The sequence below is a fragment of the Ursus americanus genome, chromosome 25 (assembly GCF_024610735.1).
Source record: "Ursus americanus isolate L20-20 chromosome 25, mUrsAme1.1.p, whole genome shotgun sequence".
In the NCBI taxonomy this organism is placed as follows: Eukaryota; Metazoa; Chordata; class Mammalia; order Carnivora; family Ursidae; genus Ursus; species Ursus americanus.
In genome coordinates, this window is record NC_142151.1 from 4,017,609 (window position 1) to 4,041,929 (window position 24,321).

At 39.2% G+C, this 24,321-nt stretch overlaps 1 protein-coding gene and 1 non-coding gene across 9 annotated transcripts in view; one reads left to right on the plus strand and one right to left on the minus strand.

Annotated features, from left to right (window-relative positions):
• ERC1 (ELKS/RAB6-interacting/CAST family member 1) overlaps positions 1 to 19,699 on the minus strand; it is a 554,385-nt gene extending 534,686 nt beyond the window's left edge. For 2 of the 8 annotated variants that reach the window (XM_045774774.2, XM_045774757.2), the window contains exon 1: positions 19,146 to 19,361. The gene's annotated coding sequence lies outside the window, so the exon portion shown is untranslated. Of the gene's footprint in view, positions 1 to 19,145; positions 19,418 to 19,579 lie in introns of those variants that run through there. The other 6 variants (XM_045774764.2, XM_087855514.1, XM_087855512.1 and 3 more) reach the window with 5 other exon arrangements.
• A 1,568-nt stretch (positions 19,700 to 21,267) lies between these two features.
• Positions 21,268 to 21,370, plus strand: LOC123778297 (U6 spliceosomal RNA). Its single transcript, XR_006775893.1, has one exon. It is a non-coding gene; the product is annotated as a U6 spliceosomal RNA (small nuclear RNA).
• The last annotated feature ends 2,951 nt before the right edge of the window (positions 21,371 to 24,321 follow it).

Here is a 24,321-nt window from a genome sequence, read left to right on the forward strand (position 1 = left end):
GATGGGACTTAAGGAAAAGACTTGAAAAAAAGAATTTGCGGAGCCAGTAAAAATCATAATTCCTTTCTCTTTGAGAGTCCATTTGTCTCCTCTCTGTTACCATGGTTCTCTGAATAAATTCCACCGAGGATATTTTTTTAATCCTAATTCTTTACACAAAAATACACAAATGTATAATTATAGACTCTTAAATTCTACAGATTTAGCCTAAAGTACTACAAAATCATAAATTTAAGATTCAAGCAGAATTCAATGGTTCCTGGACTAACTAAAAAAGACTTAGACCACAATACATTTCAAAGTTCCAGAATTAAAACAGATTTTCTATTACAAAATCTGGTTATATGAAACTTTACAACAGAAATATGCTACACTGCATCTTTAAAAAAAAAAAAACCTTTCATATCATATAAAGCATTTGACATAGTACGTGGATCATAATGAGCACACATCAGTATAAACAAGTATATTTCCTCTAGTTTTTTTTAAAGACTTTATTTATTTATTTATTTGACACAGAGAGAGAGAGAGCTCACACAAGCAGGGAGAGCAACAGGCAGAGGGAAAGGGAGAAAGAAGCTCCCCACTGAGCAAAGAGCCCGACATGGGGCTCAATCCCAGACCCTGGGCTCATGACTTGAGCCGAAGGCAGATGCTTAACCTACTGAGCCACCCAGGCACCACAATTTCCTCTATTTTAAGATAAACATTCTTTCATAATTTAAAGTTTCTGAAACTGGGATTCAGCTTATATAAACATGTATGATTTTTTAAAAACAAATTATTAAGGGGTGCCTGAGTGGTGCAGTTGGTTGGGTATCTGACTTGGTTTCAACTCAGGTGGTGATCTTGGGGTTGTGGGATTGGGCCCCCCCATCAGGCTCTGTGCTCAGTGCAGAGTCTGCCTGAGTTTCTCTCTCTGTCTCCCTCTACCCCTCCCCTCCACCCATGATCTCGAGATCTTGCTCTCTCTCTCTCAAATGGATAAATCTTTAAAAAATAAAGAAATTATTAAATTGATGGTATAGTCCACAAGAAAGAAATGGAAACTTAGAAATGAGACATGGTATTATACATGATAAATACTCACCATGGATTCTTCCTATAACCCTTCCAGCAAACCTTTCAGGGAGAAAGATTTTATTATCCCATTTCCAGATGAGGAAACTAAGGCTTAGAAAGGCTCAGTAAATTGCCCATGATCACACATGTGACTCTAAAGTCAGACTCTTAACCACTACAATATGCTGCATACTCATCTACTATTTTAAATCATACCAGATGCATTTATAGTTTTTTTTAATGAAGCACAAAAAAAGTTAATATTGACTTGTCCTAAATCACAAATTTATCTCCCCGTTCCCCACAGTCTCTGCCATCTAGCTGTCTATTTCTACACCTCTTTCCTGAGCTCCAGACCTGAATTTCCACCTATTAAGTGAATGCACTTGGTTATTCCAGAGTGCACTGCCCAATATGGAGTCACTAGCCACATGTAGTTGTTGAGCACATAAAATGTTGGCTAGTGAAAATAAGGAACTGAATTTTTAATTTTATGTCACTGTAATTAAAAGTTGAATTTAGGGGTGCCTGGGCGGCTCAGTCAGTTAAGTGTCTGCCTTCAGCTCGGGTCATGATGCCAGGGTCCTGGGATGGAGCCGAGGCACCCCCCCCCCCATGTTGAGCCCCCTACAGAGTCTCCTGCTCAGCGAGGAGTCTGCTTTTACCCTCCCTCCTTCTCCTTCCCCACCCCTTGTGCTTGCTCTTTCAAGTAAATAAAATTTTTGAAAAAATAAAAGTTAAATTTAAAAACTGTTAATTCAGTTACTAGAAAATTTTTAAGCATGTTCGGAAAAAGTTGGGTATGTGAGGCCACTTTTTCAACTGCAAATTTTATCAAGTCTAAATGCAGATTAAGTATTTCTGGTTAAAAACTTAGCATGTGAATTAAGATATACTGTAAAAGGGGCACCTGACTGGCTCAGTCGAAGAGCATGCGGCTCTTGATCGGGGTTATGAGTTCAGGCCTCACGCTGGGTGTAGAGATTACTAAAAAAAAGTAAAATAAACAAATAAATGTATTTTAAAAACAAAAACAGATATGCTATTAAAAAACTATACAACTGATTTCAAAAACTTAGTATAAGAAAATAATGTAAAATTGCTCACTAATAGCATTTTAAGTATACGTTTTAACATGTTGAAAATGATGTTTTGGATGTATTGAGCTAAATAAAATGTTATAAAAAATTATAAGATCTAATAGCTTCTCTTTACTCTGTAACGTGAATACAATTTTAATTAATATGTGGCTCACATTATATTTCTATTGGACAGTACCTTCTAGAGGTTCCTGTTGCCCTCACCACAACAATCAATAGTTCAATGAATGGCATGACTATCCCTCTAGCTCAGTGCTCCAACACAACCATCTCTGATTACGGAAGTGTTCTAGATTTGATGATTACTGTTGCTGGTGGGGATGGTGACACTATGTGAGACTCACAAAGTCCCTTAAAATATTGTGAAGCCAGAATTCCTAGGAGACTTAGGCAAATACAACCTGTTATTCTGACCTTCCTCTGGGGAAAAGGTAGTGGGTAAAAAAACTGCAGACCAGTGCTGTACAACAGAACTTTCTGTGACATGAAAATGTTCTATATCTACACTTTCCAATACAGAGGCCACTAGTCCCATTTGGCTATTAAGCACGTGAAATATGGCTAGTACAACTGAAGGACTGAATTTTAAATCTTATTTTATTTAAATTATTTTAAATTTAAGTAGCCATATATGACTAGTGGCTACTAACTGGATAGCACTGTTCTACCTGCTCCATCTGAAAGTCTGTAAGTCACCTTAGTCTCCTCCCTCTCCATCAACTGTCCTTTCCCCCACAAAAACACATGTAAACACACACACACACACACACACACACACACACACACACACACACACACAGATTCTGAATTACCCAGTCCTCAGTTCTTTAAAGCTTTCAATTCTGTCTGCATCCCTATTTCCACTTCTACTACTTCGGTTTTCAGGCTTTGATGGATTAAGGCCACAGACTCCTAGCTGGCCTCCTCACTTAGCTTCCTCCTATCTACTCTTCATAAAATGTAAATATAAACATTTCCTTTATTCGTCTCCAAAGTCCTGCCATTGCCCCAAGGTAAAATTCCAGACTCTAACATGATTTACAAAGCCCTTCGTGATCCAAACCCAATCTCCAGACTCATCTTTCACCACTCCCTTCCACTCCACTTCTTGTCGTATCATTAACGCTTATCACACTCCACTAACACTGCCTGTTTACTTGTCTTCCTGCCCAGTCACTAGCATCCTGAGGGCAGAGACAATGTTTCAAATATTATATTGCTAAGACAGAACACAATATACAATCATAGTACACGAAAAAAGTACACTAGATTTTCCATAAATCTTTTTTCAATGAGGAAAGAAAGGGAAAAAAAAAGAAAAAGATATGTACTACGCTTGAACAACTATGAAAATAAAAATTTGGTAAAGTAGATATTTTTGTTATACTACTCTAAAGAATTTTAACATGAATTTATTAAGAATCAACCCACTTTGGGGCGCCTGGGTGGTTCAGTCGTTAAGCGTCTTCCTTCGGCTCAGGGCGTGATCCCGGCATTATGGGATCGAGCCTCGCATCAGGCTCCTCTGCTGGGAGCCTGCTTCTTCCTCTCCTACTCCCTCTGCTTGTGTTCCCTCTCTCTCTGGCTGTCTCAGTCAAATAAATAAATAAAATCTTTAAAAAAAAAAATCAACCCACTTCTGAATTTTTCAAGAAAATCTTGATTGATACTTTTAAAAATATACATATGTACTTGCTACGTAGAAATAAGTATTTATATACTTACCTACACTTGTGAATACAAACCTAAAGAATTTATATCCATTTTCCACTAACTTATTTTTTTAATTGAAGTATAATTAACCATCAGTGTTTTATTAGTTTCAGGTGTAAAACGTATTGATTCAACAATTCTATACATTACTCAGGGCTCACCATGATAAACATAGTCACCACCTGCCACCGAATGTTATTACAATATTATTGCCTATATTCCTTACCCTGTACTTATCATCTCCATGAATTATTTATCTTATAAGTGGAAGTTTTTACTTCTTAATTCCCATTATTTATTTCACCCATCCCCCCGCCCACCTCCCCTCTGGCAACTAGCAGTTTGTTCTCCCCCATTTAAATGTCTGTTTTCAGTTAACTTATTGTTAATAACAACCAGGGAAACAGATAAAAATTGCTGCTCTATTAAAATTAAAAAATACCAAGCCTTAAGCATAACCAAATTATTTCAAAATGGGTTCAGAAACTTGGCAATACTATAAAATTAACTACCAGCAGACCATTAGAAAAGTCACCAGAACAAACCAAATGAAATGGTTAACAACTCTACTTTCAATCATTCTTTCCACTTAATAACTTTCTACTTATTCAGGGGAGAAAAACATCAAGCAAAGGTTCGGCCTAAATTTAATACAGCAGTTTAGAAAAGGAATGCAAAACTAACTGAAATACTCAAAATTATCTGCCACTAATGAAAGTGAAGTCAATATTGGTAGAAAGGTCACCTGTGTGGCATCTGTAGGGATGTATCCTAAAAGATCTGAAGGGATGTACTCAAAAAGATGTAAAACATAGCTACTTCTTGTTTCATAAGAATTCTATGAGTCTCTTAGATCTCTAATAACTTACTGACCAATTTTAAGTTCAAATCAGTCTCTTCCTTGGGGTGCCTGGGTGGCTCAGTCGTTAAGCATCTGCCTTTGGCTCGGGTCATGATCCCAGGGTCCTGGGATCGAGCCCCGCATCGGGCTCCCCGCTCAGCGGGAAGCCTGCTTCTCCCTCCCCCTCTGCTTGTGTTCCCTCTCTCGCTGTGTCTCTCTCTGTCAAATAAATAAAATCTTTTTTAAAATAATAATAATAATCAGTCTCTTCCTCGAAATGGTCAGCAACAGTAAATTCTATACATACAAGGACAAGATTATACATATACTTAAGGGAGAAAAAAGGCAAGCAGTCAGAGAAAAGAAAGTCTCTATCAATAGTTTTTTCTAAATAAGTGAAAGTTTATAAAGGAAAAAAAATGTTAAACTCTTTACCTAGTAGAAATTCTATTTCAAAAATCCATGTAATAAGCCACATTAAAAGGTTAAAAGAAAAATTCTGATTATCTCAATAGATATGAAAATGCCTCAGGCAGATTTTTAGCATTTATTAATGATTAAAAACCTTACATTAGGATAAGAAAGAAACTTTCTTAATCAAATAAAGGACATGTGCAAAAGCAAATAACAAGTATCTGTAGAGGAACAGCTCTGCTGTTCCATATTTGGCAACTTGTAGCTTACTTGAGTCTTGGCAGAACGCCTTGTGATCCCCCCAGAACAGTAAAGGATGGAAGGCCCATAAGGAGCTGCTACTAGGCCATCTCCCATCACTCTTCTATCTCCCTTGGAGGATGACATGAGACAGTTTCTCATCACTGTCTAGATTCTGATGAGACAAGTGACTTTTAGCCTGCCCATCTCAGAACAGAGCTATAGACCACAAAACTGTTTTGTGGCAAATTTGAATGGGCTCTTCAATCAGTAGGGTGCCCCACTGTAGTCACTGGCAAGGCTTTTGTTCTGATGTTGACTCTTTTGATGTGTGGAACAAGGGTCACAGGGAGCTGGCACCTTTGGCTTATTGACCTTTCTACTGCCTATATAAGTGATAACCTGTTTAAGTCTAAAGGGTTCATTGTATCTATACCAGTCGAATCAGTCAAGCCTTGTCTTGCCTTATGTGTGTATGCTTGACAATATCATACTTAATAGTGAAAAGTTAAACAATTTCCCTTTAAGATGGGAAAGTAACAAGGATCTCTCCTATCACCACTCCACTTGACAACATGCTACAGACCCTAGCCAAAAGTAAGACAAGAAAAAGGTATAAGAACTGCAAAGAAAGACACAAAACAGTAATTATTCACAAATGATATGATTATATAACTGGGAAATCCAAAAGAAATCTACAGATAAAATTATTAGAATTCATCAGATTTGGTCAAAACCTGGTAAAACAGAGCCAATATTCAAATGCAATTTTATTCCATATGTCAACAACAAATACAATATAAAATTTATTTTAAAATCTTATTTAGGGGCGCCTGGGTGGCTCAGTTAAGCATTTGCCTTCAGCTCAGGTCATGATCCCAAGGTCCTGGGATCGAGCCCCACATCAGGCTCCCTGCTCTGTTGGGGGGGGAGGGACCTGCTTCTCCCTCTCCCTCTGCCTACCACTACCCCTACTTGTGAGCACTCTCTCTCTGTCAAATAAATAAATAAAATCTTTTTTAAAAATCCATTTATAGGGGCGCCTGGGTGACTCAGTTGGTTAAGCATTTGCCTTTGGCTCAGATTATGATCCTGGGGTCCTGGGATGGAGCCTCAAGCTGGGCTCTCTGCTCAGTGGGGGTCTGCCTGTTCCTCTCCCTCTGCCCCTACCCTCCTGATGCACGCATGTGCTCTCTCACTCTCTCTCAAATAAAATGTTTAAAAAATAAATAAAATAAAATCCCATTTATAATACTATCAGAAACCTAAGATTAATCTACAAAAGATGTGTAAGAATACTGCAGAGAAAACTATAAAACATTACTGAGATGTGAAAAACAAATAAATAAAAATACCATATTCAATGATTCAAAGACTCCACAATATGAGGAAATAATTCTACCCAAATTAATCTATAAATGCAATGTAATTTCAATCAGGACACCAACGTTTCTTTCCCTTTCTTTCTTTATCATCAACATTTCTTTTTAACTTGACAAACTGATTCTAAAATTTATATGGAAATACAACAGGCCAAGAATGACAAAACATTTTTTTTAAAAACAGCTTTATTAAGTCAAAACTTACATACCGTAACACTCATCCATTTTAAGTATCTAGTTTGATGAGTTTTAGTAAATTTATGTAGTTCTGCAACCATCACCACAATCATTTTACATTTTTATCACCTCAGTAAGTTCCCTTATGCACACCTGTAGCTAAATCTTCACTCCAATCCCCAGCCTCAGCAATACAGACTTTTCTAGAAATTGCATGTAAATAAAATCATAAACTGGAAGTTTTTTCACTCAGCAAAACATTTTTTGAGGATCATTTATTTTGTTAAATTAATAGTTTGTTCCTTTTCACTGCTCAGTAGTATTCCATTATAGGAATACACTGTATTTTATCAACTTACCAGCTGATGGACATGTGGACTATTTCCAGTTTTTGCTATTACGAATAAGGCTTTTATGAATATGTGCACACAAGTGTTTGTGTGGATATATGTTTTCATTTCCCTTGGGTACATACCTAAGAGTTGAACGGTTGATGATCTACAGTTAATGTGTGTTCAACTTCAGAACCTACCAAACTGTTTTCCAAAATGCCAATGGTATTTAACACACCCACCAACAATGCACAAAAATCCCAGTTTCTCTACATCCCTGCTACCACTTGGTACTTCAATTTTTTTCTTTTAGTGCGTATGCAGTAGTAACACACTGTAATTTTAATTTGCATTTCCCTAATGATAATCAGTATCTTTTTCAAGTGCTTACCATCAGATTTTCATTGATGAAGTGTCTATTCAAATCTTTTGCTCATTTGGGGAGAGTTGTTTGTCTTATTATTTAGTTATAAGAGTTCCTTAGATATTCTGGATGCAAGTCCTTTATCAGATATAGTATTTGCAAATATTTTCTCCCATTCCATGGTTTGTCTTTTTTCTCAGTGGGTTCTTTTGAAAAGCAAAACTTTTTAATTTTGATAACAGCCAATTTATCGATATTTTTCTGAGTCATGCTTTTGGTGTTACAGCTGAGAAATCCTCCCCTAACCCAAGGTCTCAAAGATTTTCTCCTATGAAGTAAGGTTTGAGTTTCCTTTTTTTTTTTTTCCCCTGGCATGTTGATATCCAATTGTTATAGTACCTTCTGTTAAAAAGACTATCCTTTCATCCATTGAATTACCTCGGTACCTTTACTGAAAATCAATTAATCATAAATATGTGGGCTCATTTCTGGACTCTCTATTCTGTTCCACTGTTGCATATGGCTATTCCTATGCTGATATCACAATGTCTTGATTACTGACCATGACAGTCACCAGCAGACATTCAATGTGAAGAAGACATTCTTGGGGGTGCCCGGCTGGCTCAGTCAGTTGAGTACGCAACTCTTGATCTCAGGGTCATGAGTTCAAGACCCTCATTTAGCCTACAACTTACTTTGAAAAAAAAAGAAGAAAATGACATTCTTGAAAAATAGAACAACAAGGTGGGAGCACTTACTCTACCAGGTATTCAGACTTACTATAAAGCTACAGTAACTAAAACAGTCTAGCACTGGACCAAGATAGGAAAGCCAGCAGAACAGAATACAGAGCCTTAATTTATTATAGAGCAGTTTTTTGTTTTGGTTTGGTTTTAATTTCATTTATTTGAGAGAGAGAGAGAAAACAAAAAGCACACAAGTTGGGCAGGGGGGAGGAGGGGGAGAATCCCAAGCAGACCCCATGCTGAGCGCAGAGCTCCATCCCAGGACCCTCAGATCATGACCTAAGCCAAAACCAACAGTCCAACCATCAGATGCTTAACTGACTGAGCAAGCCAGGAGCCCCTACAAAGCAATTTTGAAAAGGAAAGAACTGTCAATAAATGGTGCTGAGAAAATCAGCTAACCATACAGGAAAAAAATAAAACCACAACTCCTACCTCACAGCATACACAATAGTGCTATATAAGAAAGGTTTAACACTGACACTTCCAGAAAATAGTAAAAAAAAATAATAACTTCATGACCTTAGGGTAGGGAATGATTCCTAATCTAGACATAAAAAGCACCAACCATAGGGGCGCCTGGGTGGCACAGCGGTTAAGCGTCTGCCTTCGGCTCAGGGCGTGATCCTGGCATTCTGGGATCGAGCCCCACATCAGGCTCTTCTGCTATGAGCCTGCTTCTTCCTCTCCCACTCTCCCTGCTTGTGTTCCCTCTCTCGCTGGCTGTCTCTATCTCTGTCGAATAAATAAATAAAATCTTTAAAAAAAAAAAAAAGCACCAACCATAAAGGAAAATATTAACTGGACTACACTGAAATTAAGAATCTTGTTCTTCAAGGGTCGCCTGGGTGGCTCAGTCAATTAAGCATCTGCCTTGAGCTCAGGTCATGATCCTGGGGTCCTGGGATTGAGGCTTGTGTCAGGTTCCCTGCTCAGTGGGGAGTCTGCTTCTCCCTCTTCCTCTGCCCCTCCCCCCAGCTCGTGCTCTCTCACTCACTCTCTCAAATACATACATAAAATCTTTTACAAAAAAAATCTTGTTTTTCAAAAGACACCATTAAGAGAGCAAAATACCAAGCAACAGATTAGAGCGGAATATTTGCAATACAAATAACTGACAAAGGGCTCATACCCAAAATATGTAACTCCTATAAATTAATTAGAACAGAAAAGATAAACAGAAAATTGAGCAAAATATTTGAATAAGCACTTCACAAAAGGTTTTCAAATGACCAAAAGACAAAATTATTCAACTTCACTAGTAAGCAGTGAAATGCAATTTATACCAGGAGGTATCACCATAAATCTACCAGAATGACTGAAATCAATAACACTGGAGCAATACCAAATACTGGCAAAGACAGAGCACAAAAGGAACTCTCAAATATTGCTTCGGGGCATGTAAGTTTGTACAACCACACAGGAATACTGTCTGGCAATTATCTACTAAAATTCCACTTACACATACTCTATGAACCAGAATTTTCACTCCAGGCTTTTACAGTCATCAGAAATGTATGCACCATAAGACCTGTACAAGAATGCCCATGCTGGCGTAAATTCATAATGACCCAAAATTGGAAACAACCTAAATATTCATCATTGATATAGGAATAAATTGTGGTGTATTTATGCAATGGAAGACTATTTAGCAATGAAAATGAACAAACTACAGCTACACACAACAAATCTAAATCTCACAAAATGTTGAGTCAAAGCAACCAAGCATAAAATATATATAATATGACCCCATGTATATAAAATTGAAAAACAGGCAAAACTAAAAAATATAGGTTTATATAAAAATAGAGGTTTATATAAAGAAAAGCAAAAAATGATTCCCATAAAAGTCAAGACAGTAGTAACCTTTATGTGATTGGGAAGACGCAAAGAAAGTTTCTAGAATGCTGGCAAGATGTTAGTGTTTGACCTAGATGATGGTTATACAAGTGTTTGTTTCATAAGTTAAGCTATACATTTGTTTTATATACTTTCCTGTATGCGTGTTACATTCAATAAGGGCTTCAAGGAGAAATTAATTCCTCCACTTAATAAACTATACTACTATAATAAAATTATGTTTAAGGTCCAAACTTCTTGAAATATTTTCACAATTTCAGAGATATTTAGCTGAAGTTCAGACAATTTTTTTCCAGCTACCTAATTTCTATACAAAGGACTTTCAGACAAAAAAGTAAAACAATAAAATAAGGGAAAATGTAAATAATAAATACACATAAAGGACTGTCTGATGAAAACCATTGTCTATTCATCACACAGCACACCATAATAAAGAAAATTAAAAGGAATACAAAGTTTAGTTTCATTCTTGGTGAACCACTAAAAATGAGAGTTCATATGGACTTTGGGTGAAAATGATGTGTCAAGGCTCAACTGTAATAAATGTACCGCTCTGGTGGGAGATGATAATGGAGAAACTTCTGCATGTGCGGGGCCGGAGTGGGGATCTATGGGAAATCTCTGTACCTTCCACTCAATTTTGCTGTGCACCTAAAACTGCCCTAAAAAATAGGTGGTTTTTTTTTAATGCATTCAAAAGTTGCTACATCTATAAACCACAGCTCAATAATGTGTCTCCTAATCAAAAGTCTTCACTAGTTGCCAACACAGTAACTCAAAATTGGAAGGAAACTTAAAAGTCACCTAGCAAACATTCATTCAATGCTTGGAATCTGACAGGGGATGCACTATCTCATAAAAACATTTACACCATCACTGGACAGCAATGACTTTTACAAAATCAATAAGAACAACAAAATGGAAGATGGAGAAATGAAAGAAATCAAGAATACCACACATATCTCTAGCTTGAGCAACTGGAAGTGTCATTTAATTAAGGAACACCAGAGAAGAGCAGGAATAATACATTTAGTTTTGGATGTGCTGAGTTTAAGGGGCATCCAAATGGAAATAATGGGTAACAGTGGTCCTTACACTCAGCAAAGAGGTAAAAGCTGAAGTCAGAAAAATGAATACTCAGCATGTAGATGAAAAATGAAACAGGAGATGAGATCACTCATAGAAATTCACACATTTAATGAACGGCTAGAGAAGGATTCAACAAAGGTGACAGAAAGAGAGCCCAAAAACCAGGAAGAAATACAGAAGCATGATCTAAAGACAGTGAAAGAAATGACTGTTACAAAGGAAGGAGAAATCAACTGTATCAAATGCTGCTGTGGTAGGCAATCTTGACAATGGCTTTAAATGATCTTTGCCTCCTAGTATTCATGCTTTTGTGGAACCCCCTCGTGCATGTGTTGGACCTTAGAGATTCCACTCTAAAGAAAGAATAGAGCAAGTGAGAGATGGCACTTCCAAGAATAGGTTGCAAAAAATTCTGGTTAATATCTTCCCTACTCCTCCAGAGCTCTCAATCTAGAAGCAAGGTGCCATGTTGCAAGTACTCGTATGCAGAGACCCAAATGGCAAGGAGACTGATTTCTCCAGCAAACAACCAACAAGGACCTCAGGCCTGCCAACAGCCACATGCTTGAGCTTGGAAACAGACCCTCCCCCAGTGGAGCTTTGAGATGACTGCAGTCCTAGTCAACATTTGATTGCAGCCTTATGAGTGACCCTGAATCAGACATACCACACCCAGATGCCTGACCCACAGAAACTGTGAAACAATAAATGTTTGTTGTTTTAAGTTGGGGGTAATTTGTTGCATAGCAATGGACAACTAGTACAGCTAAGAGGTTAAATAAGCGGATAGAAAAATAGCCATTGGCTTTAAACATGTTAGTAACCCAGCAAAACAGTTTTAATGAAATTATGAAGACAGAAACAATAGGTTGAGTAGAGAATCACAGGCAAAGAAATGGAGACATATAATAAATGTAGACAAGTCTTTCAAAAATTATGGCTGTAAAGCAGACAGCAACTTAGATAAAGTATGAAGGTGGGAAAAGACTTTTTTTGTTAAGATGGGAGGGACGTTTTAAAGCTTAAATGATGGGGCGTGCCTGGCCAGCTCAGTCTGAAGAACATGCGACTCTTGATCTCCAAGTCATGAGTTCAAGCCCCATGTTGGGTGCAGAGATTACATACATACATACATATATACATACGTTTTAAAAATAAATAAAGTTTAAGTGATGAGGAGTGTCTGGCTGGCTCAATCAGTAGTGGAGCCTATTTTAAAAAAATAATTAATAAATAAATAATAAAGTTTAAGTGATGATAAGAAGCCTGTAGAGTGGAAAAATACTCTCAAGGAACTCTGTTCCATTATGAAGAAACTCTTCTTCTTTTTTTTTTTTTAAGATTTTATTTATTTATTTGACAGAGAGAGAGACAGTGAGAGAGGGAACACAAGCAGGGGGAGTGGGAAAGAGAGAAGTAGGATTCCCACTGAGCAGGGAGTCCGATGTGGGGCTCGATCCCACGATTCTAGGGTCATGACCTGAGCCAAAGGCAGATGCTTAACGACTGAGCCACACAGGAGCCCCTGAAGAAACTCTTCTGAAAGTTTTCACTGCCTCTCTCTGCCTTAACTGAAAACTGATTTTCCCTGGACACTCTTCCCAAGCAGCCCTTTCAAGTGGAGGTTATTAAGTCTCTCACACTCCACACCCAATGTTGGCAAATCAGATTGGTACCCTTTTTTCTTCCCATGCCACCTCCAGACCATGTAAAATCCTGAACCCCCATGTAAAATCTTTGTTACTCTGATTCTCATGCTTTTCAGCAACACAGTCTTCTACCTCTGCCTTTTCACTATAGCTAATGACTACCTGGACATCCTCCACTCAGTGAGGAGATGCTGGCAACTACACTGCCACTGTCTTTTATACCACCACTCCTGGGTTATTTCAATACACACATGGATGAGTCATCTAATACCAGCTCCTCAAACCTATCATCCTCAGTAAGCAACTCTATTCTCTGGGTATATCCATTCACAGCCAGTTGGGAAGTCACTTAATTGTCTTATCGTCCATTCATTCATCAAATATTTAACAAGTATCTACTATTTGTTCAGTAGAGAACACATGACAGTCCCTGTTCTCATAAAATATCTCATATTTTCCACAAAGACAGCATGAAAAGATCTAGGTGAAGCCTAGATTCTTTACAACTACTACATTTCCTTATCAGTTTAGGAACCATGTCAACTCTAGGAAACTGAAATTATTATCTGAAGTGACCTCATGAATCCATGCTGTATCTCGATGATCACTGTATACCTTAACAAGGCTTCTAAAACTAACTTTTTGGTTTGTTTTTTTTTTCTTTTAAGATTTTATTTCTTCGAGGGGCACCTGGGTCGCTCAGTCCTTAAGCGTCTGCTTTCGGCTCACGGCGTGATCCCGGCGTTCTGGGATCGAGCCCCACATCAGGCTCCTCTGCTGGGAACCTGCTTCTTCCACTCCCACTCCCCTTACTTGTGTTCCCTCTCTCACTAGCTGTCTCTATCTCTGTCAAATAAATAAATAAAATCTTTAAAAAAAAAAAAAAGATTTTATTTCTTCGAGAGAGAGAGCACAGGGGTCGGGGGGAATCTCAAGCAGACTCTGAGCTCAGCTCAGAGCCCTACACAGGGCTCCATCCCATGACCCCAAGATCATGACCTGAGCTGAAATCATGAGTCGGATGCTTAACCAACTGAGCCCCCCAGGCACCGCCTAAAACTATCTTTTAAATAATGTATGCCAAAATACTGCCAGAGTTCAGTATCAGATTCATCAATCTATAAACATATTGCTGTGCTCCCCAAACACTAATCACTAGTTACAGTGGCTATTTCAATTAATTTTAACAAAATTAACAATTTTAATTATTTCTCAACAATTATACTAGCCACATTTGAAGTGTTCAGTAGGCACATGAGACTAGTAGCTACTGTATCGAATAGTATATAAAACATCTCTAACATCACAGAAAGTTCTACTGGACAGTGCCAGCCTAAAGTTTTTAGCATTCACTTCATTCCTCCCTGAAAAAATGTCAAAAAGACAAGTATCATCTTCCATTCTCCTGAGAACTCCCTGGGTTTCCACAATATCCTAAAGGAATTCCACACATCAGGCATCATTACCACCATCACCACACCCCATCATCACCATCAGGGTGTTGATTTTTACTGGGTACTTACTATATTCCAAGCACTTTATTAAAAGCTTTGTGAGTATCATTTCATTTATTCTTCACAACAATCACATGAAGTAGGACCATTTTTTCCATTTTATGGATGATAAAATTAACTAAGTTTTAGACAGTAAAGTAATTCACCCAAAGTTATACAGCTACAAAGTGACAGCAATATATAGAGTTTAAGCAAATAAACAATATAATGATTTGCCTTTTTAAGACGACACACTATTTAACATAAAAGAGGGGTGATACCAACACCTCACACTAACACTCAACATTCCAGCAGACCAAACTATTTTCAGATCACTCAATTTGACCTACAGCTTTCTGGACCTTGGGCTCTGCAAATCCTGTTCCCTCTACTTGCATCCTTTTCATTTAGCCAAATCCCACTTATCTTTAAGATCTCATCTCAGATCTTCCAACAGTCCAGTTTAGGAATCCATCCTATGTGCTGATACAGAACCCTACTGAAGTACAGCAGCCCACAAACTCCTATTAATTTTTCCTCTTCTCTCATTAGAATAAAACTCCTTAAGAAAAAGGGACCCTGTCCATTATTCACCATGGAGTCCATCTGGCCTAGCCCAGGACTTAGATCACAAAAGGTACTCAATAAATATGTGATAAAGGAATGAATAATGAAGACACTTAGTAATCAAATCATTTCACAAGCATGTACTCAACCAAACAAAATGTTATCTAAGTTGACTTTTACACAAACCTATGCTTCTATTCAATCTTCTTCTATTCAAAAGTACACACTAAATGGCTTAATTACCATTTAGTTGATAAGCATTTCACAAACATTTTTTCCCATATAATATACAAAAGAAAACTTAAAATTTAAAGGTCAGGAAAGTAACCGCTAATGGGTTTAGGACTTCTCTTGAGAGTGAAGAAAATGTTCTAAAATTGATTGTGGTGATAGTTACACACACCAAAAAAACTGAACTATACACTTTAAATGAGTGAATTGTATGAATTATTTCTCAATAAAGCTATTATAAAATAAAAACAAAAGGCCTGCATGTAGCTAGACTTAAATTATGAAAACAAATACTAAGCCTGCAAAAAAAGAAAAAAAAAAACGTAGAAGACAAAATATCTGTTATATTTATGCAATTTTAAAATAGCTAAACCAGGAACGCCTGGGTGTCTCATCGGTTAAGCGTCTGGCCCAGCTCGGGTTGTGATCCCAGGCTCCTGGGATCAAGTCCCGAGTCAGGCTCCTTTCTCCGTGGGGAGCCTGCTTCTCCCTCTGGCCCTCTCCCCTACTTGTGCACGCGCTCACTCTCTCTCTCTGACAAATAAATAAAATCTCTTAAAAAATAAGTAAATAAATAAAATAGCTAAACTGTATTATTGCACAAATTTCACTGGCTAAGGAAAACAAGAACTTGGAAACAGTGACTGCCTTCAGGAACAAAGTGATGGGATAGGAGACTTTTCCCTATGTACTCCTGCATACCTTCTGATTTGGTACATATATTACCTATTTTTTAAATGAGCATAATAGTTATTAATATATTTAAAAATAACAAAATTAATAAGAAAAATGTCTTGTCTGTCCTTAGTATAAGTATACACTCACAGACTGCCTATTTTGTTCTGAAAAGAATAAAAACTGAAATATATGTTTTTAAAAAATCAATTCAGGGAAGTGAAAAAGTGACGAATTCTTACATCTATTTCATCTCATACTAAAAAGCATTTACTCATATTTCTGCTATTAGACATTATAATCCTGCAAAATTCTCCCTTACCCAACACTCTGACACATCTTTAAACAATGACACATTTGATCATTCCCTCCTTGAAAACGTCCTTTCCTTCACTGCTAGTACATCACACTCTCCTGGTTTTCCTAACCCAATGACCTTTTATCAATCTCCTTTGCCAGGTTTCTCTTCATCTCCCCAAAAAAGTCTCTGGAAGGTAAGTTCCATGAAGGCAGGGATTTTTGTCAGTTTGTTCACTACTGTATCCCCAATGGCTAAAAAAAAAAAAAAAAAAGTACCCAGAACCATACTCAATAAATAACCACTGAATGAATCAGTGCTCCAAGGCTCAGATGTTGAAGAACTATAGAAATAAATTATATTCTATATAACCTGTACACTAATTTACTTCATTACATTTGTCTGAAAATTGATAATGAATGTAGTGATCATTATTTAGTTAACCAATATACTTCATTCCCTGGTCGTATTCCACTGATGTTCTGATATGGAATGTGTATACTGCACATTTAACAGCTCTTCCACTACTTCTAAAAGCACAAACTTAGAGCAGAAGAAGAGCAGTTGTTGCTATAAGAACCTTCACTTTTATCTTACTTCTAGTACTAATGTTGAATTAACAGACTGACACACTTACCTGACTTTAGTAATGGGGGGGAGGGAGTCTCAGTAAATTCAACAAGAACATCACAGTAATGACTAGCAAGTGATATTTCTTGAAAAATAAAATGTATTTTTTTCAGGCATAACAAATTTTAAAGAGAAACAGACCACTTCTACCTTACACTTTCCCCCAAATCCCATGATTTCATTCCCACAAAGAATCACACCCCACTGTCAGCCATGCAAATGTAATTTTAGCAATATACATACAAAGTTTCACCTGATATCTTAGTTCACATTTGTCCTCATTCGTGCCCAATTAAATCAAACTATAATTTGAAAGCCAAAACTAGATGTGGGGGCGCCTGGGTGGCTCAGTCGTTAAGCGTCTGCCTTCGGCTCAGGGCGTGATCCTGGCATTCTGGGATCGAGCCCCACATCAGGCTCCTCTGCTGGGAGCCTGCTTCTTCCTCTCCCACTCCTCCTGCTTGTGTTCCCTCTCTCGCTGCCTGTCTCTGTCAAATACATAAATAAAATCTCAAAAAAAAAAAACTAGATGTGAATTTTAATTTTTCCTTCTAACTAACTAATCTAAAATCAAAAGTATTCATTTGCCAACTTCTAATCTGATCTGTTTGAATACATTTAATTGAATCTTTTAGAATCACAAATTGGACACACCCTTTCTCACTTAATAGCTACTGTATCATCTGTTGCCAGTAAGTCTCTTCAAGCAGAAGTATTTTCTAGAATAGTCTGCCCATTAATTAGGCATGTTTAAAAAAGGCGATGATCTGCAACTACTGACACTCACATCTGTATATTTCTCTCTTGGGTTGCAGGAAAGCACTTCCCTGGCTATGTTCCCAAATAAATTGAGTAAGCCTTGGGAAAGTCACTGCTTAAATTCCATTTCATGACGGTTTCTCTTCCTCCACAAATGAATTATTGAGAGTCATGCCTACTTCCATCCATTACATAATACATGTCCATCACAAGACCTGTTTTCTGAGCAAGAAACAGCTTAAGTGACACTGATAGATAAGGTCAGTGAATACTGTCATCTAACAGGGAGTAGGAATCCATAAAAGATTCTGATTTAATGTATAAAGTTGTGAAACACTGATGTGAACAACACTGAACATTGTTTACTCTTAGTAACATGTATCTCCCTATGAAGTGAGATACGTGCCCCCAAAATGTTATTAAAGAGCATTTTAAAAGCACCTGACTCCAAGAACATTTCTCAGAAATTGAGGTACCTACCGGAAAAAAAAAATTATTTCACTTCATTTTTAAAGTGTCTAATAACATTGGCAATTGAGAAATAAAAATAATTCCCAATACCTTTTTTGAACACAAAATGTCTAAATGTCAAGGTCTGTTGAAAAATGAGCTGTAAAAGACCACCGTGCTTTAAAACAGTTAGGCATTTTTCATATAATGAGCTCCAACAGAACTGTTCAAATTACCCATCCAAAGCAGTCGACCACAACCACATGCAACTATTACTCAGAAACGTGTCTTCCAAAGCAACCACCTGATTTTCAGGCCTTCTCTTAAGGGAACAGGATAAAGCTTGTGAGATGATATAAAGAGATCTTTTAGGCACAGAAAAAGACTGCAAGATAACACCTTTAAGGAACTAGGTGTAATGGGACCTATTCCCTTATGCTGCTGCCAGAATGAAGTTGTCTTAATCCAAGATCTCACTCTTCTTGAGGGTGTAAAACTTTAAACCCAGCCACCCTCACAATGTACCCACCTGCGCCAAAAGCAGACGGATTCTCTTCCCTCCCGACTCACACCGCCAGGAGGAAAAATAATAATAACCAAACCCTAAAGTAGAAATGTGAGACCTAGTGCAATAGCTTCTCCAACTGCCTCAAAGGCAACATCCACAGCTCATCTTCCTTTTGAAATACAACCCTTCATCTCTTATCTTACTATTTCACAGAAGAAAAAAAATCCTCATCTCTTTCAGCATTTTATAGTCGCCTAAACACACAGATCCACCCTGACCGCACCCCAACCTCCTCATGGTTCCCCAATTTCTCCATCTCGCCACTACCTCGCCCGCAACATCATGCCTCAAACCCTCCGCTCTCGAAGCGCCCAGAACCCCTATCTCCCATCTCCCACCTCGGGCTCCCCACATTTATTGCCTCAGCTCCCGCCCAATCCTAGAGCTCGGTGGGGTGGAGCCCCCGGGGGGCTGGGGTGGGGTGGGGTGGGGTCCGCCCCTCCCTGGACTTTCCCATCCCCCGCCCCGGTAGGGAGAGGAGGGGGAGGGGGTCCTGAAGCCTCACCTACAGCTCCGCCCCTCCCCGGGGGCGCGCTGCCCAACCCTAGCCAGGGCCGTGAGGAAGAAGCAGGCTAAGAAAAGGCAAAAAAAGCCTCTGCGCCAGCGGCAGGCGGGAAGCTCTCGGTCCCGCCCGACTTCCGAGCTGCCGCCACGGCGGCCGTCTCACCCTCCTCAGGGCTGCTGCTGTTGCTGCCGCTGCCGCCCAGGCGCCGCCACCACCGCCGCCGCCGCCGCCGCCGCCACTACCGCCGCCACCACAGCCACAGTACGGCCCCAGCGCCCGTCGACGTCACTGCGCCCCGCCCCCTGCGCGAGACACCTAGCCCCGCCCCGGGCCGCGAAACACCGCGAGCTCCGCCTCCTCCCAACCGGGCCACCTAGCCTTCCCGCACCCTCGTGGGAGTGCGACTTGGCATCCCGCAGGCCTCCGGCGCCTACCAGAGGAAGGCAGGTCTGGGGCTAGGAGAAGGGTGACTCAAGGTTCCGGCGGCGACTGCGCGCCCAAGCAGAGCAACGGGCGCGGGGCGTCCACACCCCCCACGTCTGGCCCCTGCGGCCACGGGAAGGGAGAGCCGGAGCCTGCTCCGGGAAAAGGCAGTAGGTGGGAGGGAGGCAAGGCGGCGTTTGTCTCCTTCTGCTTGCCGTAGGAAGTGGACGGGCCAGGCCCGAAGAGCGGAATCGTCGCTTTTCCAAACCTTAGAGTCGCCCCACCCCCTCCTTGGCGGGGCCCGTTACACAAGCCCCAGGACCGCCACCGCTGTAGAGAGTAGGTATAGGGTTGTCATACATTCCGGGCTGCACTCCCACGGCCGCAGTAGGAACCCTTTGTCCGAGGGAAATTGGATTTTTTCCCCCACCCTTAGCTTTTCCGAATGTGGCCGCGGGGCTGTCCGCTCGACCTTAGGGAAAGAACTAAGGCATCGCAGAAGACCCACGCCAGTGTACGTGGTTTTTCTGTAGGAGCACTGCGAGAGAGGAGAGCGTGGGCGGAATTTAAGGTGCATATTCAGCTCCTGCGGTGTGCCAAATACGGCGGGCGCTACGTTGTCTTATTTGGTCCTCACAACAGCCGGGCTTGTCTACTAGGCAAATGGTACCGTATTTCAGGAAACCGAATTTTCTTGTACTGAATTGCAGTCGGTTTTCTTTCGTCGGAGTCACGCAAAGAGGGCAGCTGCATCCATTAATTTACGAATGTAGGTAAACTATCCCTAACCAAGAAAGTAGGAGCGATGTGAATTATATTTGCCCCAGCCTTTTCGGTTGAATCAAATAATTTAAAATGCCCTTAAAAGGGGTTGAGGCATTCTTTTACCCCTAATTATTCTCCGCCACAGTTAGCCAATTAACACTCCTTCATAATCCCACCAACATTTTCCGTCTCTGCTCAGTATTCACATCCATTCATTCACCAAATTCTACTGTTACATCCTGCCCAGACTGTTCCCTCCCAGATCACCACGCACTTGGATTATTGCAGTTCCCGGTCCTGCTGTACAGTCGCCCCCTTCAGTACATTCAACATATGCCTACCAATGGTTAGACTGCGCTGCCGAGGAAGATTGTATAGCTGCCAAATAAGCATCCTAAAATACTTCTTTTTTTTTTTTTTTTTTTGGACATCTGGCTTTTTACCCCAAAAAAAGCCATCCTTCTTCGACTGTTTTTCAAGATCTTTCTCATGTAACTGCTGATCTGCTCATCCTGTTACTCCCCAGCAGTGTGGGAAGGTAAAAAAAAAAAAAAAAAGTGGGAGTCATATCCTAGTTTCCATTTTGCCACACTCTACTTGAATGACCTTGGGGAAATCACTTTATTTCTCGGTTCTACTTTTCTTAACTGTAAAATGGGGTGTGAACTCGATGTTTGAGATCCGATATGTCACTAAAATGTGTGGATCTGGAGAGTTACTGTGTTAAGCACTAAGTCATACTATCAATTTCAGGATACTATCAGTATCACAGACTCAGAATTTTGGTATTTTGTTTTTTGCGTGTGTTTGGGGGTTGTTTTTTGTTTTTTTTTTTTTTTTTGCCCTTCCACTGGTTGATTTTCTTATTTCCTACTCTGCCCCAGATTTTTTTTTTTAACTTACCTCTAGTAATTTTTTTATTAAAGCCAGCTGAGTGCACCCTTGGGCAGCACATATACTAAAATTGGAATGATAGAAGATTAACATAGCTCCTGTGCAAGGATGACACACAAATTAATGAAACATTCCATAATTTTAAACTAATGTAACATTGGTTGTCAACAATACTTCAATTACCAAAAAAAAAAAATAAAAAGCCAGGGTGCACCTGGGTGGCTCAGTCAGTTAAGCGTCTGCCTTCTGCTCAGGTCACAAACCCAAGGTCCTGGTCCCCTTAGGTCATGGTCCCAGCATCCTGGAATCAAGCCCTATGTCCAGCTCCCTGCTCAGCGGGGAGTCTGCTTCTCCCTTCCCCTGCTCTTACCCACTCGCTCTCTCTCTCCCTCTCAAATACGTAAAATCTTTAAAAAGATAATAATAAATTAAAAATAAACTTTAGAAAAGCTAGCTGACTAAGCACATGCATTCATTACCTCCACTTCTTGAGACCCCCATTAAAATGCTAATAAAGGAATTTTAAAAATGATACAAAACCCATACATAATAGAAAATGGCAAGGAGACCACCAAAACAGATATATTTTTTTTTAATGTACACACAAAGTGAGTGCGGTCTGACTAAACACAATGAAAGAAACCATAATGTGGAGTAGGTGCAGGAGGTACTGCAGCCAACAGAGAGGTGAAGTAAAGATCTCTATATAGAACAGAAGAACCCATCCTTATCTCAGATACAGTAAGTAGGCACTTATCCCAGGCTAAAAATCAAGAGTTCTCATAATCTCTGTGGAGGAGTTGGGTGGCTATTTCAGCGTTTAATGACTAAGAGTGAAGCAGTTTTCATTCTGGCACAATAGCTGGTTTTCTACCCACTCACACTTGGGTGAAGTTGTGCAAGTTGGCAAGACCCTCCCCAGTTCACAAGATGCCTAATCAGCATTCCAATCACTTCATCTTAGACATAAACAGACAACCAAGGATTCGATTATTAGGTATTTAAAAGAAGTCTCCAATTTAGGGGAGGGGGAAAAAGATAAACAGAAAATGTGGCCATAGAGGAAATAGAGAAACTTCAGAGAACTTAAAAAATAATAATTAGTATGCTCATGGACTTTTATTACACCTATGAAACAAGAATAATATACTCAGTATACTCAGATAAAGTAACAATCCAAGAATAAAAAGTAAGTCTTGAAATCATATTTAAGAAATTGTCAAAATTAGGGACGCCTGGGTGGCTCAGTCGTTAAGCGTCTGCCTTCAGCTCAGGGCATGATCCCGGAGTTCTGGGATCGAGCCCCACGTCGGGCTCTTCCGCTGGGAGCCTGCTTCTTCCTCTCCCACTCCCCCTGCTTGTGTTCCCTGTCTCGCTGGCTGTCTCTATCTCTGTCAAATAAATAAAATCTAAAAAAAAAAAAGAAATTGTCAAAATTAGAGCACCCGGGTGGCTCAGTTGGTTAAGCATCTACCTTTGGCTCAGGTCAAGATCTCAGGGTCCTGAGATCGAGCCCTGAATTGGGCTCCCTGCTCAGCGGGGAGTCTGTTTCTCCCTCTGCCTCTTCTCTCCTCCAGTTTGTTCGTACTCTCTCAAATAAATAAATAAATAAAATCTTCAAAAAAAAAGAAATTGTCAAAAGTATAAATTCACTTGAACTGTTAAAAGATTAAGTGAATGAAATTTTTACAAATACAAGAAACATGGGCACCTAGCTAGCTCAGTCAGAAGAGCACACAACTCTTCATCTCCAGGTCATGAGTTTGAGCCCCATGTTGGGTGTAGAGATTACATAAATAAATAAATAAACTTAAAAAAAAGAAGAAATATTCGAAGAGATGGAAATTGCAAGAGAAAACATAAGAGAAAGAATCTATCCAAGAGGACTAATATTACAAGAGAAAGAGAAAACAAAGTAAATAAAAAATGGAAAATTACTCAAAAATAATGGACGAAAATTTCCCAGAACTTAAAGTGTCTATTAGCACAGAATGAAAACAAAGAAAAAACAAAATATTGTAAAATATTGGAACTGCAAAAACACAGAAGATCTTAAATTTCCAAAGGAAAAAAATATGTGACCCAAAAATCAAGCTGACATTAGAATTCTTACCAGTAACTCTAAATATAAGAAGATAACAAAGAGTTTCAAGTTTCTGAGGGAAATATTTCTTGAACCTCAAAACCTAAGAAGAAAAATTTAATTTTCAAAAAATTTCCGCTCCTGGCTGAATTGTCATTAAGTAAAAGAGCAGAATGAAAACATTTTCAGATCTGCAGGGATTCATAAAGGTAAACTCCTACATACGCTTTTTTTATTTTTTTAAGCTATTTATTTATTTATTTGACAAAGAGAGGAACAGAGAGAGAGCACAAGCAGGGGGAGCAGCAGAGGGATAGGGAGAAGCAGGCTCCCCACTGAGCAGGGAGCCCAATGTGGGCCTCAATCCCAGGACGCTGACTGAGATCATGTTCTGAGCCTAAGGAAGATGCTTAACCGACTGGGCCACACAGGCACCCCTCAGATACCCTTTTTTAAATAGAGTTACTCGAAGATGTGGTCACGCAAAATGAGATAGAAAATAGGGTATTTGACAATATCATAGTCAAGGATCACTAGATCTAATTCAGGAGGACAGGGAAGATCTAATTCAGGGAAGTCCCAAGAGCTCTAGGCTAGATTGGAACGGAAAGATAGGAGCTCTGGGAGAGAAATCTGAAGAAGAGAGAATTCAACTGAATAATTACATGAAAGAAGACTTAGAAAATGCTGTTTTCTGGTGTTCAGCTTTTAGATCCAACATATTAATAAATTATAAATAATCTTGCTATCATTAAAGATAGTTCGTGAATTTATACCATTATACCATTGCTGACAACATAAAGGTAAAAATACAGTGGACAGTTTAAGATGTGGAACATAGGGAGGAAAGGTAGAAGTAAAGGTAAAAGCATTCAAGAGATTATGTTTATTATTGGCAGAACTTTTCTGGTTATTAAAATGTATTGTTAGAAGTAGGAAAAGTAGCTAATGGAGGACCGTCATCATCTATATTGAGAGGGTAGGAAAACACAAGATACAAGGTTTATAAGT